Source organism: Rhineura floridana, chromosome 3 (genome assembly GCF_030035675.1).
Source record: "Rhineura floridana isolate rRhiFlo1 chromosome 3, rRhiFlo1.hap2, whole genome shotgun sequence".
NCBI lineage: Eukaryota > Metazoa > Chordata > Lepidosauria > Squamata > Rhineuridae > Rhineura > Rhineura floridana.
The window spans coordinates 19,141,799-19,155,008 of NC_084482.1; the positions used below are offsets into that span (position 1 = coordinate 19,141,799).

The window sequence follows — 13,210 nt, forward strand, 5'->3', positions numbered from 1 at the left end:
AGTCACCAGATCAAAGTGTTTCCATGAGCCACACCTGCAGGGGGAACAGGCTGAGCTGTGAAATCTCTTTCAAGCTGAACTTAAAGAAAGCAAATGCACTCAAGCAGTTCCCACCAGGTTTTAGCGTTGTGTACCCCCCGTTTTCAGAAGAGAGAGGAGGAGATGCAGTGGATCTGGCAGAACAGTGAGTGCATCTCTACCCCTAGTTTGTTCTGTGATGCTTTCCCGATGCTACCACATTATTACTGTCTGGATGGGCTATAGTGCAACAAAAGTAGGACAAAAAACAACCAGAACATTTGCGGTATAAAAAGTTATGGGATTTCAGCATGAAGTCACAAGAGTATGCATGGATTGGAAATGAAGCCATGTCACCACCCCAAAAATCTTGTAGGGACAAACAGTAAGTGGAATTATCATGAATGCACAAGGAAAAGAATGTCTGGGGGAGTTCTATATGTAGTATATAGCAGGGGGAGGGTCTGAAGTCACATGGGCTGTAACATCTCTACCATACAATGTGGGAAGTGGGTGGTCCTTAAAAGGTGACTCTTTTTTCTTTTCTGTTTTAATCACCTACTTCCATGTGCACCTACTCAGACAGTTAATCCAAGTTAATAGAGAGAGTGATATTTCCATTAAGGTCACATCCCCCCCATACATTTAAAACATATACCTCCCCCCAAGAATCCTGGGAACTGTAGTTTTTAAGTGTGCTGGGAACTGCAGTTCCCAGGATTCTTTGGGGGAAGCCATGTGCTTCAAATGTGCTTTGAAGCTGCATACACACTGACCTGTTTGTAGTACAACAGTGTAGTTTTCCTCAATCTGTTCATGCTCATCCTCAACATGCAGCTTTTAATATAGATTTATTCTAGAACTTGCCATCCACAAGGATGGGTGTGGTTACTTGATATGTGCTTGAAAATCCTCCGTTTGATTAGATCATCCATGCCTTTTCCTCCCTGCATGTGGCCCAGGTGAGTAAAGAAGGAAATGGTGATTGCAATCTTGGTATATGCCCTCTCACAATGTAATTGGGTAGGTATGGATGCATCCCCCATTGCTGGGACTGCCTAATTCTATTTTTAAATAAACACACTGGAGTGTAATACAGAATGGATCTGCAGTGTGCTTTTATATTATTTTTCAAGAAGTGCTTTTCAGAGGCAAAAAATATGCAATTGATCTAGATTGCAGGTGGACTATGTTAAAAAGACAAGTACACAGTCTCCATTGATTCTACAATAAAATGTTGTGTGTATGCAGCCATCTTGCATATGGGGAAAGAAGAGGCTAAACTCCCCAGATATGGAGGGGGGATGTCACCCTCCCCAGTAAGGACTAGGAGTAGAGACACACTCACTGTTCTGCCGGTTTCAGTGCATCTCCACATCTCTCTTCTGAAAACGGGGACACACAATGCTAGTCAAACCCCACCCTTTTTACTCTAAAACCTAGTGGGAGCAGCTTGAGTGCATTTTTCAAATTCAGCTCTGAATCAACCCATTCCTCCTACAGGTGCGATCCACGGAAATGCTTGGCTGTAGGCAGCTAGTGTGTTCACAGCCTATGTTACCCCAAAGGTCCTTGTGGGATGGGTGGATTTCACTTCCCATCATCCATTTTCAGGGATCCACCCTCTTCTTTTTCCCTGTGTAAGTTAATGGAGGGATCACTCTCTCACAATTAATTTGGATAGAGAAAAAGAGGCTGTTTTTTTTAAAAAAAAATGGCTGCAGAGAAGAACTTGTAAATAGTCTACAAGCATGATCACAATCCCCCCGCAGTGAAAAGTGAAGGTTCGTTTGCCTATAAGTGCTTTCAAATTCAGCACAACTGCACAGGTGTGCATTGAGAAGTAGTAGACAATTTTTTTAAATGATGACTGTAAAATGGAGGATAAAACTTAATTCCTATAGATTCACTCCCATCTGAGGTTAAAAATTAAAGACAGGGTAGATGTGGCCCTCTAGATGTTGTTGGATATCATCTCCTATCATCCCTGACTATGGGGCCATGCTGGCTGGAGGTGATAGAAGCTGGAGTCCAATCATATCTGGAGGGCCACTGATTAGCCATGATTGTTCTCTAAAGTGATAACAGATTATAACAACATTGCGTTCATCTTTCTTAATAAATATTTTCCCTATACTTTCTTGTTTTTGATGCATATTTATGGATGAAATAAGTAAAGACCATGCTCCATGGTGATGGTGAGTACAAAGCCAGGAGTTACTTGGGTTGCCAGTTTTTCATCCAGTCATTGTAGCTTTGTCTTTTATAGCAGAATGGTATGTGCAGATATTAGTGGATGAAAACCATTATTTCCACATTGTGGGATGTAGAATTCATGTGGAACAGAGTTCTGTGTGAACAATAATAACCTGTTTATTTCTGCATATATCTGGTATGTAATTGTTAACAATTAAATATACAAAAGCAGAACAAAAGAACTTAAGAAGAGCCATGCTGGATCTGGCCAGTGGCCCATCTAGTCCAGCATCCTGTTCTCGCAGGGGCCAGCCAGATGCTCCTGTGGGAAGTCTGGGAGCAGGACCACTCTCTCCTCCTGCAGTTTCCAGCAATTGGTATTCAGAAGAATATCGCCTCTGACTATGGAGGCAGAGCATATAGCCATCATGGCTAGTAGCTGTTGGTAGCCTTATACTCCATAAATTTGTATAATCCTCTTCTAAAGCCAGGATCCAAACCACATTAGCATTAGTCCCGCCCTAGACTAGAAACACACTCACTGTTCTGCCAGTTCCAATGCATCTCCACCCCTCTCTTCTGAAAATGGGGGCACACGATACTAGCCAAACCCTGCACATTTTTACTGTAAAACCTGGTGGGAGCAGCTTGAGTGCATTTTTTAAAAAATTCCATTTCAAAGATATTTTGCAACTGATTGGAAGATCAACCTGTTCCCCCTCTAGGTGTGACTAATGGAAATGCTTTGATCTGGGGGTTACTGTGTTTACAGCCCTAGTACTGCTGTTCCGTTGCTTGTGAAGTATACAACTCATGCCCCAACCTGTAGCAATATTGCCACTTCTGCTCCTTTATTCTGTGATTTTCCAAATTACTTTTAGTCTGATTGGTTTTACATTAATCACATGTTGTTTTTTCACCACAGAGTTCCATGTGAACAAGCTGTACTCTGTTATTACAATTCTCGGTGGGAGCAGCTTTGATCCTCCAGAACCTGTTCGACATCCTTTCCCCCCCCCAACATCTGGAGGGCCACAGTGCTCCCCACCTCTGTGACCTAGAATATTATTGGAATTTGGTTCCAAACTTTTTAATAGGATAATTTCAGCTACAGTTGTAGAATCCTAAATAGAATTATGTTCCCACTGTTTAAGAACGGATGCATAAGATACAGGATGTAAGGTAGCAATTAAGTTCAAATACCTAAAAAGCTTTCAGTGTGTGTGTGTGTGAGAGAGAGAGAGAGAGACAGACAGACAGACAGACAGAGACAGAGTATGTGTAGTCAATGCCCCAAGTTTGTTCTTTATGAAAGAGATAATTTCATCACATACTGGAATTCCATCCATTAAACAAAATTGATCCAAGGGAACCATTTGTAGTTGTTTGGGGAATGTAAATAGGAAAGTGTAAGAGAAAGAGAGGTTGGCCAAAATCCACCTTTTTACTAATCTTTTAACCACCCTGATTGTACATATTGTGATTAGGAAGGCAATCTATCCCTTCCCAATGATTCTAAATTGATATGAATCTATATAGTTGTATCCCATCCCCTGCCCTCTCCTTAGCCATGATCCATAGAAAAGGTTTGGATGGAACCATAGAGCACCCAGTTAAAATGACCACATCCCCCAGCAGTCGATCTCCCCACATCAGTGACAGTTCCCCACAAATCAGTTCATGCTCTCCAGGGCCGGATATATGTACAAGCTAAACAAGCTACAGCTTAGGGCCTCACATTAGAAAGAAAGAAAGAAAAATCTAATTTATATATTATAACCTTATATTATATTGTTTAATTGTGTTATGTGTTTCACAAACTCCTAAATAAAGAATGTGCACACATGTAACTTGCATTTTAATACCTATATTACATAACGATCAAATTCCATTTAATTGTACAGCCCGTATTTTGCATGTATTATTTATTTATTTATCATTTGATTTATATCCTGCCCTTCTTCCCAGCAGGAGCCCAGGGCAGCAAACAAAAGCACTTAAAAATTAAAAACAGCATAAAAACAAACTTTAAAACACATTAAAACATCTTCAAAAATGTTTCTTAAAAAAAGCTTTCAAAACATCTAAGATTAAAAACATTTTGAAAAAGAAGGTTTAAGAACATATTAAAAAGCAGTTCCAGCACAGACACAGACTGGTTGTATGTATGTTCAGACTGATTTTAAAATTTTATTATCTGTTGAAGAGGGAAGGGCCTCACTCATGTTACAGCTTAGGGCCACAACAAGTTTAAATCTGGTCCTGATGCTCTCCAGGCCATTCATCAAGCAGAGGGTAAGCGAGTGAGAGAGTACCTGAGCAAGCAAGCAAGGAGGGGCACAGTCTAGAGGAGCTTAGGTAAACTACAAGCTACAGGAGAACTTCATGGTTCTATGCTCTTAGGCTCTGAGCAACAGCCTCTCTGTTCTACCAAGCACCACATCTAGGGTTGCCAAATGACTCAGAAACGTGGCCCCAGTCTGCTCCTGTGCCTTTTAATAACACTGCAGTCCGTAGAAATCAGCTGGCAACACTTTCTACAGCATGGAGATAACTAAGCTTGGTTTTTGTTGCTTGTTGTTTTGATTTTTGATTCTGTTATATTTACTGTATTTATATATCTTGCTTGTTTTATCTTTTATGTACACCGCCCAGAGAGCCTTTTTGGCTTAGGGCGGTATAGAAATTAAATAAAATAAATAAAATAATAAAAAATAATAAGCATGCTCCACCTCAAGCTGTGGTGAAAGGCATGACGAATACAGCAATTGGGTGAAAAGCTGGCAGGCCCAACTTCATCGCTTGACTTCAGTGAGGGGCCAGTGTAGTGTAGTGGTTGAAGCGTCACGCTAGGAACAGGGAGACCTAGGTTCAAATCCTTACCTATCCTGAGAACATTAGTTACCCCTCACAGAGCTACAATTCCCAGCACCCTTAACAAACTACTGTTCCTAGGATTCTTTGAGGGAAGCCATGTGCCTTAAATGCGCTTTAAATGTATGGTGTGTGAAAATGGAAATGGGCTGCCTTCAAGTTGATTCTGACTTGTGGTGACCCTATGAATAGGGTTTTCTTGGTAAGTGATATTCAGAGGGGGTTTACCATTGCCTTCCTCTGAGGCTGAGAGGCAGTGACTGGCCCAAGGTCACCCAGTGAGCTTCATGGCTGTGTGGGGATTCGAACCCTGGTCTCCCAGGCTGTAGTCCAACACCTTAACCACTTTACAAAGCAGTAAAACCTACCCCATAAGCTTATTGTTAGGATAAAATACGGAGGGTGTGTGTGAACCTAGTATACTGCCCGGAGCTAATTTGGCATTATATTTATTTATTTATTAACTGTATACTCTACCTTTCTTTTCATGATAGAAACCCAAGGCGGCTTATATATGGTTCTTAGGCGGTCTCCCATCCAGGCACTGACCAGACCTGACCCTGAGCTGGCCTTATGTGCCTTCAGACCATAGCCTGGGACCATATGAATGTAATAAGTGAATACAATTATGACAGGCATCATGGCATGGTTATTCACCAACCAAAATTAGTAATAATCAACATCAATAATATTTACACACCTCTCAATATGCAAAGAGAGCCAATGTGGTGTAGTGGTTTGAGTGTTGCGCTACGACCTGGGAGACCAGGGTTCGAATCCCCACACAGCCATGAAGCTCACTGGGTGACCTTGGGCCAGTCACTGCCTGTCAGCCTCAGAGGAAGGCAATGGTAACCCCCCCTCTGAATACCGCTTACCATGAAAACCCTATTCATAGAGTCGCCATAAGTTGGGATTGACTTGAAGGCAGTCCATTTCCATTTTCAATATGCAAAATCCCTAAGCAGTTTACATACAATACACAAATGTCATAAAAATGAATACACATATAACTAGTATAGTAATGGTAAAGGGAAGTTTAAATTCAGTTGACGAAGGAGATCTTTCTGGTATGAACACAATCCTTATGCAGGAATGGAACTAATGGATGTGAGTCAATAACACTTTCCTTACTTTACTGGGGTTGCTTCAATCTGTGATTTACCCTTTGGTTAAACCAATAAATCTGATGCAGAAACAATTACAAAATTGCTACATCACAATCCACCCCATCTCATGGAGAGTTAATGCCACCAGACGGATCAGCCCTCAGCCAGGGCCATAGCCCCAAACTAACCTTTCCAGGTGTTGGACTATGACCTGGGAGACCAGGGTTCGAATCCCCACACAGCCATGAAACACACTGGGTGACCTTGGGCCAGTCACTGCCTCTCAGCCTCAGAGGAAGGCAATGGTAAACCCCCTCTGAATACCGCTTACCATGAAAACCCTATTCATAGGGTCGCCATAAGTCGGAATAGACTTGAAGGCAGTCCATCATCAACAACCTTTCCAGTGCAAAGTGGAGCTTCAAAGGAGTCAGTCGAGAATCTGTGATTTCCTTGTAAGCAACAGAAATATCTAAGTATCAATGTATACTTTCATGCCTATGAACAGTTAAACAGCCATGATTAAATCCCAGAGCTTTTCCCAGCTTATAATGAACGCATCCCTTAACAGTCTACTTATTTACAGGTGCGTTTATGCAGACTGTATGAACATTAGGTGTGATGGAAAATTAAATTTCTAACCCTTTGAACACAGTGACTGCTGCGTGTTGCAGTGTCAGAAGAATTCAGGATGTTAGTGCACAATGAAGGAAGGCATCAGCTGGTTTAAAATAAAACAACAACAAAAAGTACATTATAATTAGGAAATGAAAACATAGCTGCAGCATATTTCCTCAAACATTCAGTTTTAATCTTTGGCTACATGCCAATATATATATAAAAAATAACTGCAGGTTAAGAAACAAGAATCCAGCCCAAAATTAAGTACTTCCTACCGTCATTATTTTCAATGCAGCGTGGCTCTGAGGGCATATCAAACTTTCCCATTAAAATCTGGAAACACTGAAAAAGTCTCATGCCACTGTGCATACATTGTGGAGGGCAGGGGTGGCTGGTGCCCATTAGGAGTGGTAGGGAGGAAGGCAGGGAGCCCACACAGTAGGTGGAGCCAGAGCCAGTGCCAATGACAGACAGAGCCAACTAATTCTAGTTTTGCCCCCATCTGCCTCCCTGCTGAGTTCTATCGGGGCAACACTGAGACCAAGGAGGAGGAGACTGACAGCCAGGACCACCTCCTGGACTGGTTACTGTAAGTAAGAAAGTAGGCAGGAAGGGCCTGGTGAGAGCGCACCAGTGTTGGTGGGGAGGTGCCCCATTTGCCCTAATAGGCCAGCCTCCACTGCTGGAAGGGAATTAGAAACAATTGGGAGTCATCCTCCCTTCCCAGGCTATACCCCTCACTGGCCTACTTCACACTGTCTTTGAGAGCTTTTGCCTTGTTGGAATGTGGGGCAATGCCTCTTGCTGGCCTGGATGGAGGAGATGTGGTGGGTGAGAGTGCAGAATAGGGGCGATGGGTGAGAAATTAAATTCAGTTTGCGCTTGAAGCCAATGTTATCAAATCCGCACTTTCCAAAACAATATGAGAACCGAAACACAGCCATCCTCTGAATTTTGCACTTATTTGACTTTTGAGTGCAGTTCGCCAACCAAATAACGTTTACAAAAATGCATATGTTAGGGGAAATCATGCATGAAAATGAATACACACATGAAAATGACATTAAAATGCATTATATGACAAGAAATGGCTTGCAAAAATGTTTCATTCGTCAAAACTGCCTGGAAAAATACGTTTATTAGGAGAAGTTCACACTAAAATGCTGGAGAATTTTCACGAAGTTTTTTTTTTTAATCTGCAAATTGCTGCAGAAATGTGTAGAACTGAATTTAAGGTTGGAAAAATGAGAAATGGAGAGAACCCAAATGGACAGAACTCCATCCCTAGTGCAGTACCCTCTGGCACCCGCATGGCTGGTGCTGGAACACAGCCTGCTGCGCAAAGGGAAGAATCGCATCTCTCGCTTTGTCCACATTTGCTTCTGGCCCCTGGAAGGTTGCTCATGAGAGGATGTGGCCCCTCAGCAGAGAAAGGTTCCCCAACCAATGTTAGATGGCCTCCCCATATGCGGTCTTCCATTTTGGAGGCAGCCTAGCCAAACCTCATACATTTAGCTTCTTATTTATTATTTATTTATTTATTATTTCAATTTATATACCGCCCTTAGCAGAATAGCTCTCAGGGCGGTGAACAAACAAGGTAAAATACAATATATCATGGTAAAAAATCACAAAAACATGTACAAACAAACAACAGAAAGCACAACAAAAACAAATACAACACAAATTAAGAAGGATACATATTAAAAATAGAAAGATTAAGAAAATTAAAAGATTAAAATGCCTGGGAGCATAAAAAGGTCTTTACCTGGTGCTGGAAAGATAAAAGTGTAGGCGCCAGGCGTACCTCTTCGGGGAGGCTGTTCCACAACTCAGGGGCCACCACAGAAAAGGCCCTAGATCTAGTAACCACCCTCCGGGCTTCCCGATGAGTTGGTACCCGGAGGAGGGCCTTAGATTCTGAATGAAGTGAACGGGTAGGTTCATAGCGAGAGAGGCGTTCCACAAGGTATTGAGGTCCCACGCCGTGTAAGGCTTTATAGGTCAAAACCAGCACCTTGAATCTCTCCCAGAAGCAAATAGGGAGCCAGTGCAGACGCGCCAGAATAGGAGTTATATGCGAAGACCGACTGGTCCTCGTCAATAGTCTGGCAGCCGCGTTCTGCACCAGCTGAAGCTTCCGAACTGTCTTCAAGGGCAGCCCTACGTAGAGCGCATTACAGTAATCCAATCTTGAAGTTACCAGAGCATGAACAACGGAGGCGAGGTCGTCCCTGTCCAGATAGGGGCGTAGTTGGGCTACCAGACGAAGATGGTAAAATGCATTCCGTGCCACCGAGGCCACTTGGGCCTCGAGAGACAAGGAAGAATCGAAAAGAACCCTCAAACTACGTACCTGTTCTTTCAGGGGGAGTGTAACCCCATCCAGAACAGGGTGAACATCCACCATCTGAGCAGGGAAGGCGTTCACCAGCAGTGTCTCGGTCTTGTCTGGATTGAGTCTCAGTTTATTAGCTCTCATCCAGTCCATTATTGCGGTCAGGCAACAGTTCAGCACATCAACAGACTCACCTGAAGAAGATGAAAAGGAGAAATAGAGCTGCGTGTCATCAGCATATTGATGGCAACGCACTCCAAAACTCCTGATGACCGCACTCAGCGGCTGCATGTAGATGTTGAAAAGCATGGGGGACAAGACCGACCCCTGAGGGACTCCACAATGGAGAGTCCATGGTGTCGAGTGATGTTCCCCAAGCACTACCTTCTGGTGACGGTCCGCGAAGTAGGAGCGGAACCACTGCCAAGCAGTGCCCCCGACACCCAACTCCGCGAGTCTCCCCAGAAGGATACCATGGTCGATGGTATCAAACGCCGCTGAGAGATCAAGGAGAATCAACAGAGTCACACTCCCCCTGTCCCTCTCCCGACAAAGGTCATCATACAGGGCGACCAAGGCTGTTTCGGTGCCAAAACCGGGCCTAAAACCAGATTGAAACGGATCTAGATAATCGGTTTCATCCAAGAGCGCCTGGAGCTGGCCGGCAACCACCCGTTTCAAAACCTTGCCCAAAAAAGGGACATTCATCACCGGTCTATAGTTGTTCAAGTTATCTGGGTCCAAGGAGGGTTTCTTTAAAAGAGGTCTCACTACTGCCTCCTTGAGGCTACCAGGGACTACTCCCTCCCTCAAGGAGGCATTAACCACTTCCTTGGCCCAACCGGTGGTCCCAGCCCTGCTAGCTTTCACTAGCCAAGATGGGCAAGGATCCAGAACAGACGTGGTTGCCTGAACCATTCCAAGCACCTTGTCCACTTCCTTGAGCTGCACCAACTGAAACTCATCCAATAATGAAGGACAAGGCCGTGCTCCGGACACTTCAATGGATTCATCTGTCACAACATCGGAGTCAAGATCCCTGCGAATACATGCAATCTTATCTTGAAAGTGTCCAGCAATTTCGTTGCAGCGGGCTTCCGATGTTTCCCTAGTATCTTGGGGGGCAGAGTGTAAGAGCCCACGCACGACTTTAAAAAGCTCCGCTGGGCGGCATAGGGATGATCTAATAGAGGCAGCAAAATAAAGCTTCTTTGCTGTCCTTACCGCTTTTGTATACAACTTATTGGTGGCACTTACCAAGGCATGATTGTATCCACTGGGAGTTTTCCTCCATCTGCACTCCAGCCTCCTCCTCTCATGTTTCATCGCTCTCAGCTCCGGGGTATACCACGGAGCTGTATGAGCTCTACAGCAGAGGGGGTGCGCGGGAGCGATCGTGTCAATAGCCCGGGTCATTTCCGTATTCCACAGTGCGACCAGGGCCTCGACAGGAGCACCAGTCCTATCAGCCGGAAAATCTCCCAGAGCCCTCTGAAAACCTGCGGGATCCATCCGGCTCCGGGAGCGGATCAACTTAATAGAGCCTCCACCTTTGCAGAGGGAAAGAGCCGCTGTAAGTCTGAATCTCAGCAAGCGGTGATCTGTCCATGACAATGGGGTAGATGAAAAACACCCCACTCCCAGATCACCATCTCCATGTCCAGTGGCGAAGATCTTACTTAAGATGCTAAAAGATTGTATGCAGGAAGGAATCCACCCCTTTAAGTGCTCTTCTAAAACTTTAAGCAACCTCTTGCCATTTTCATAGTGCAGCTGAAGAACCCCTCGTTGGATCGTCACCTTGTAGCGGTGAGTGGGCTTGCGTGTTCCCATGAACTCTGTGAGCGATGCCATCGGCAGTCATGTACTCCCAGTAGGGTCACCCATGGCTGTAAGGTCAAGGGAGAGGAACCAGACAAAGAACGATCCAAGAAAGTCCTCAACGGCAGAACAGGCGGAGGATAAGAATGTGTATGTTATAACGGCTGTGAAGGTGGATGAAGGTTGCAGCAGATAAAAGACTTCCGATCGTCATGGTATCCATGCCATTGGGTCAAAGCCTTTTTCTGTCAAGATTGTGTGTTGATTGTGCACTGATCTCCCCACATATAACAAATTCATGCACAGGCATCTTCCAAAACAAAAACAAAACTCCCATGGCGATTGGCGAATGGTGACGGGGGCAGGACTGTGAAATCCGGAAGGCCCTAGTCATGGACCAGCACATCGGCGGTGGTTACAGATTCAGTCGTCCTGGCTCAAAGACCAAGGCAGTTGAGTAGTTCAGCAGCTGTATTCACAACTGTATTCATCTCTCCCTGACTGGATTACCATGTCCAGTGGGGTCACCACTTAGCGGTTGCAAAAGACAATTGAATTTTGGAACATGGAATATATGGACATTGCTGGACAATGCAGATAGTGAATGTCCTGAAAGCAGGACTGCCATCATCGGGAGGGAGTTGAGACGTTTCAATATCGACATAGCAGCACTCCAAGAAATTCAAAGAGCAGGAGAAGGCCAATTGAAGGAAGAAAAAGGAGGTCATACCTTCTTCTGGAAAGAACTGCCTGAACAAGAACGGTGAATACATGGAGCAGGCTTTGCTATTAAAAATAATCTTGTGAAGCTCTTGTCAGAAGTTCCTATTGGCATTAATGAACGACTCTCAACTCTCCGGTTAAAACTTGCCAACAACCAGCAAGCAACTATTATAAGTGCTTATGCGCCAACATTAGATGCTGATGAAGACATCAAGGAAATATTTTATACCAGCTGGATACCATCTTATCAGAGATAGCTAAGGAGGACAAAACTATCCTCCTGGGCGATTTCAATGCAAGAGTTGGGCGTGATTTTGATTTATGGCCAGAAACCATTTGGAAAGAAGGAGTTGGCAATAGCAACCTGAATGGAATTCTACTTCTGACTAAATGTGCAGAGCATAATCTTGTTATTACAAACACGCTCTTTTGCCAGAAAAATAAATTTAAAACATCATGGAAGCACCCTTGGTCGAAACACCTGGCATCTCCTAGATTACATAATTGTCCATGCTAGAGATCGTCATGATGTACTCCTTATCAGGGCCATGACGAGTACTGATGACTGCTGGACAGATCACTGATTAATTTGATCCACTATGGCCATTAATATTGTTGCTCAACGTAGGCTCCAAGGAAGAAAACCAAGGCGTAAAATGAACATCCACGCCCTTCAAGATCCTAAAAAATGAGCTTGTTTACAAACAACGCTTAAGAAACATCTACCTATGGAAATCCCTGAAAACGTCAGAGAACATTGGATTAAACTGAAGACTTCCATCATTGCAGCATGTGAACAAACTATTGGATACGAAAATAAGAAACATCAGGATTGGTTTGATGAGAATGATACTGAGATTGAATGTATCATCGACAAGAAAAGGAAGGCCTTCCAGATATTGCAGAATGACATTGACTGTACTGCTAAGAAGAAAATCTATGCCAGTGCAAAGGATGAGGTCCAACGAAGAACTAAAGAACTTATGAACACCTGGTGGATAAAGAAAGCTCAAGAAATCCAGCATTTTGCAGATGCTCATGATGCACGGGGCTTTTTTAATGCCACAAAGGCCATCTATGGACCAACAAATTATGGTACAAATCCCTTACGCTCAAAGGATGGTACCAAACCTCTTAAGGATAAAAGTCTATTGCACTAAGCTTGAAAGAGCATTACCACAACCTCCTTAATTGTACCTCTATTGTGGTTGGTGAGGTCTTCTCACAAATTCCTCAACAACAAACCAGAGACGAGCTTGCAGTTTCCCCAAATCTGAATGAAGTCAGTAAAGCCATCAAACAAATGAAGAATAACAAAGCAAGTGGGCTTGATGGGATTCCTTAAAAATTATTTGAAGAAACATGAATACCGAGTGAAAGGGACAAACGAGCCAAGTGGAAGGCATGTCAAACAAATCCTCATCACAACCGCTTTCCATCTGGAAACCTATGTCCTCACTGTGGGAGGCTTTATGGATCTAGGATTGGCCTCCACCGTCACTTACGGACT

At 43.8% G+C, this 13,210-nt stretch overlaps 1 protein-coding gene across 1 annotated transcript in view; it reads left to right on the forward strand.

The window, feature by feature from the left end:
- The first annotated feature begins 165 nt into the window (after positions 1–165).
- Positions 166–13,210, forward strand: part of ITGB7 (integrin subunit beta 7) — a 65,439-nt gene continuing 52,394 nt past the window's right edge. The window contains exon 1 of the mRNA XM_061614750.1: positions 166–184. The gene's annotated coding sequence lies outside the window, so the exon portion shown is untranslated. The remainder of the gene's footprint in view (positions 185–13,210) is intronic.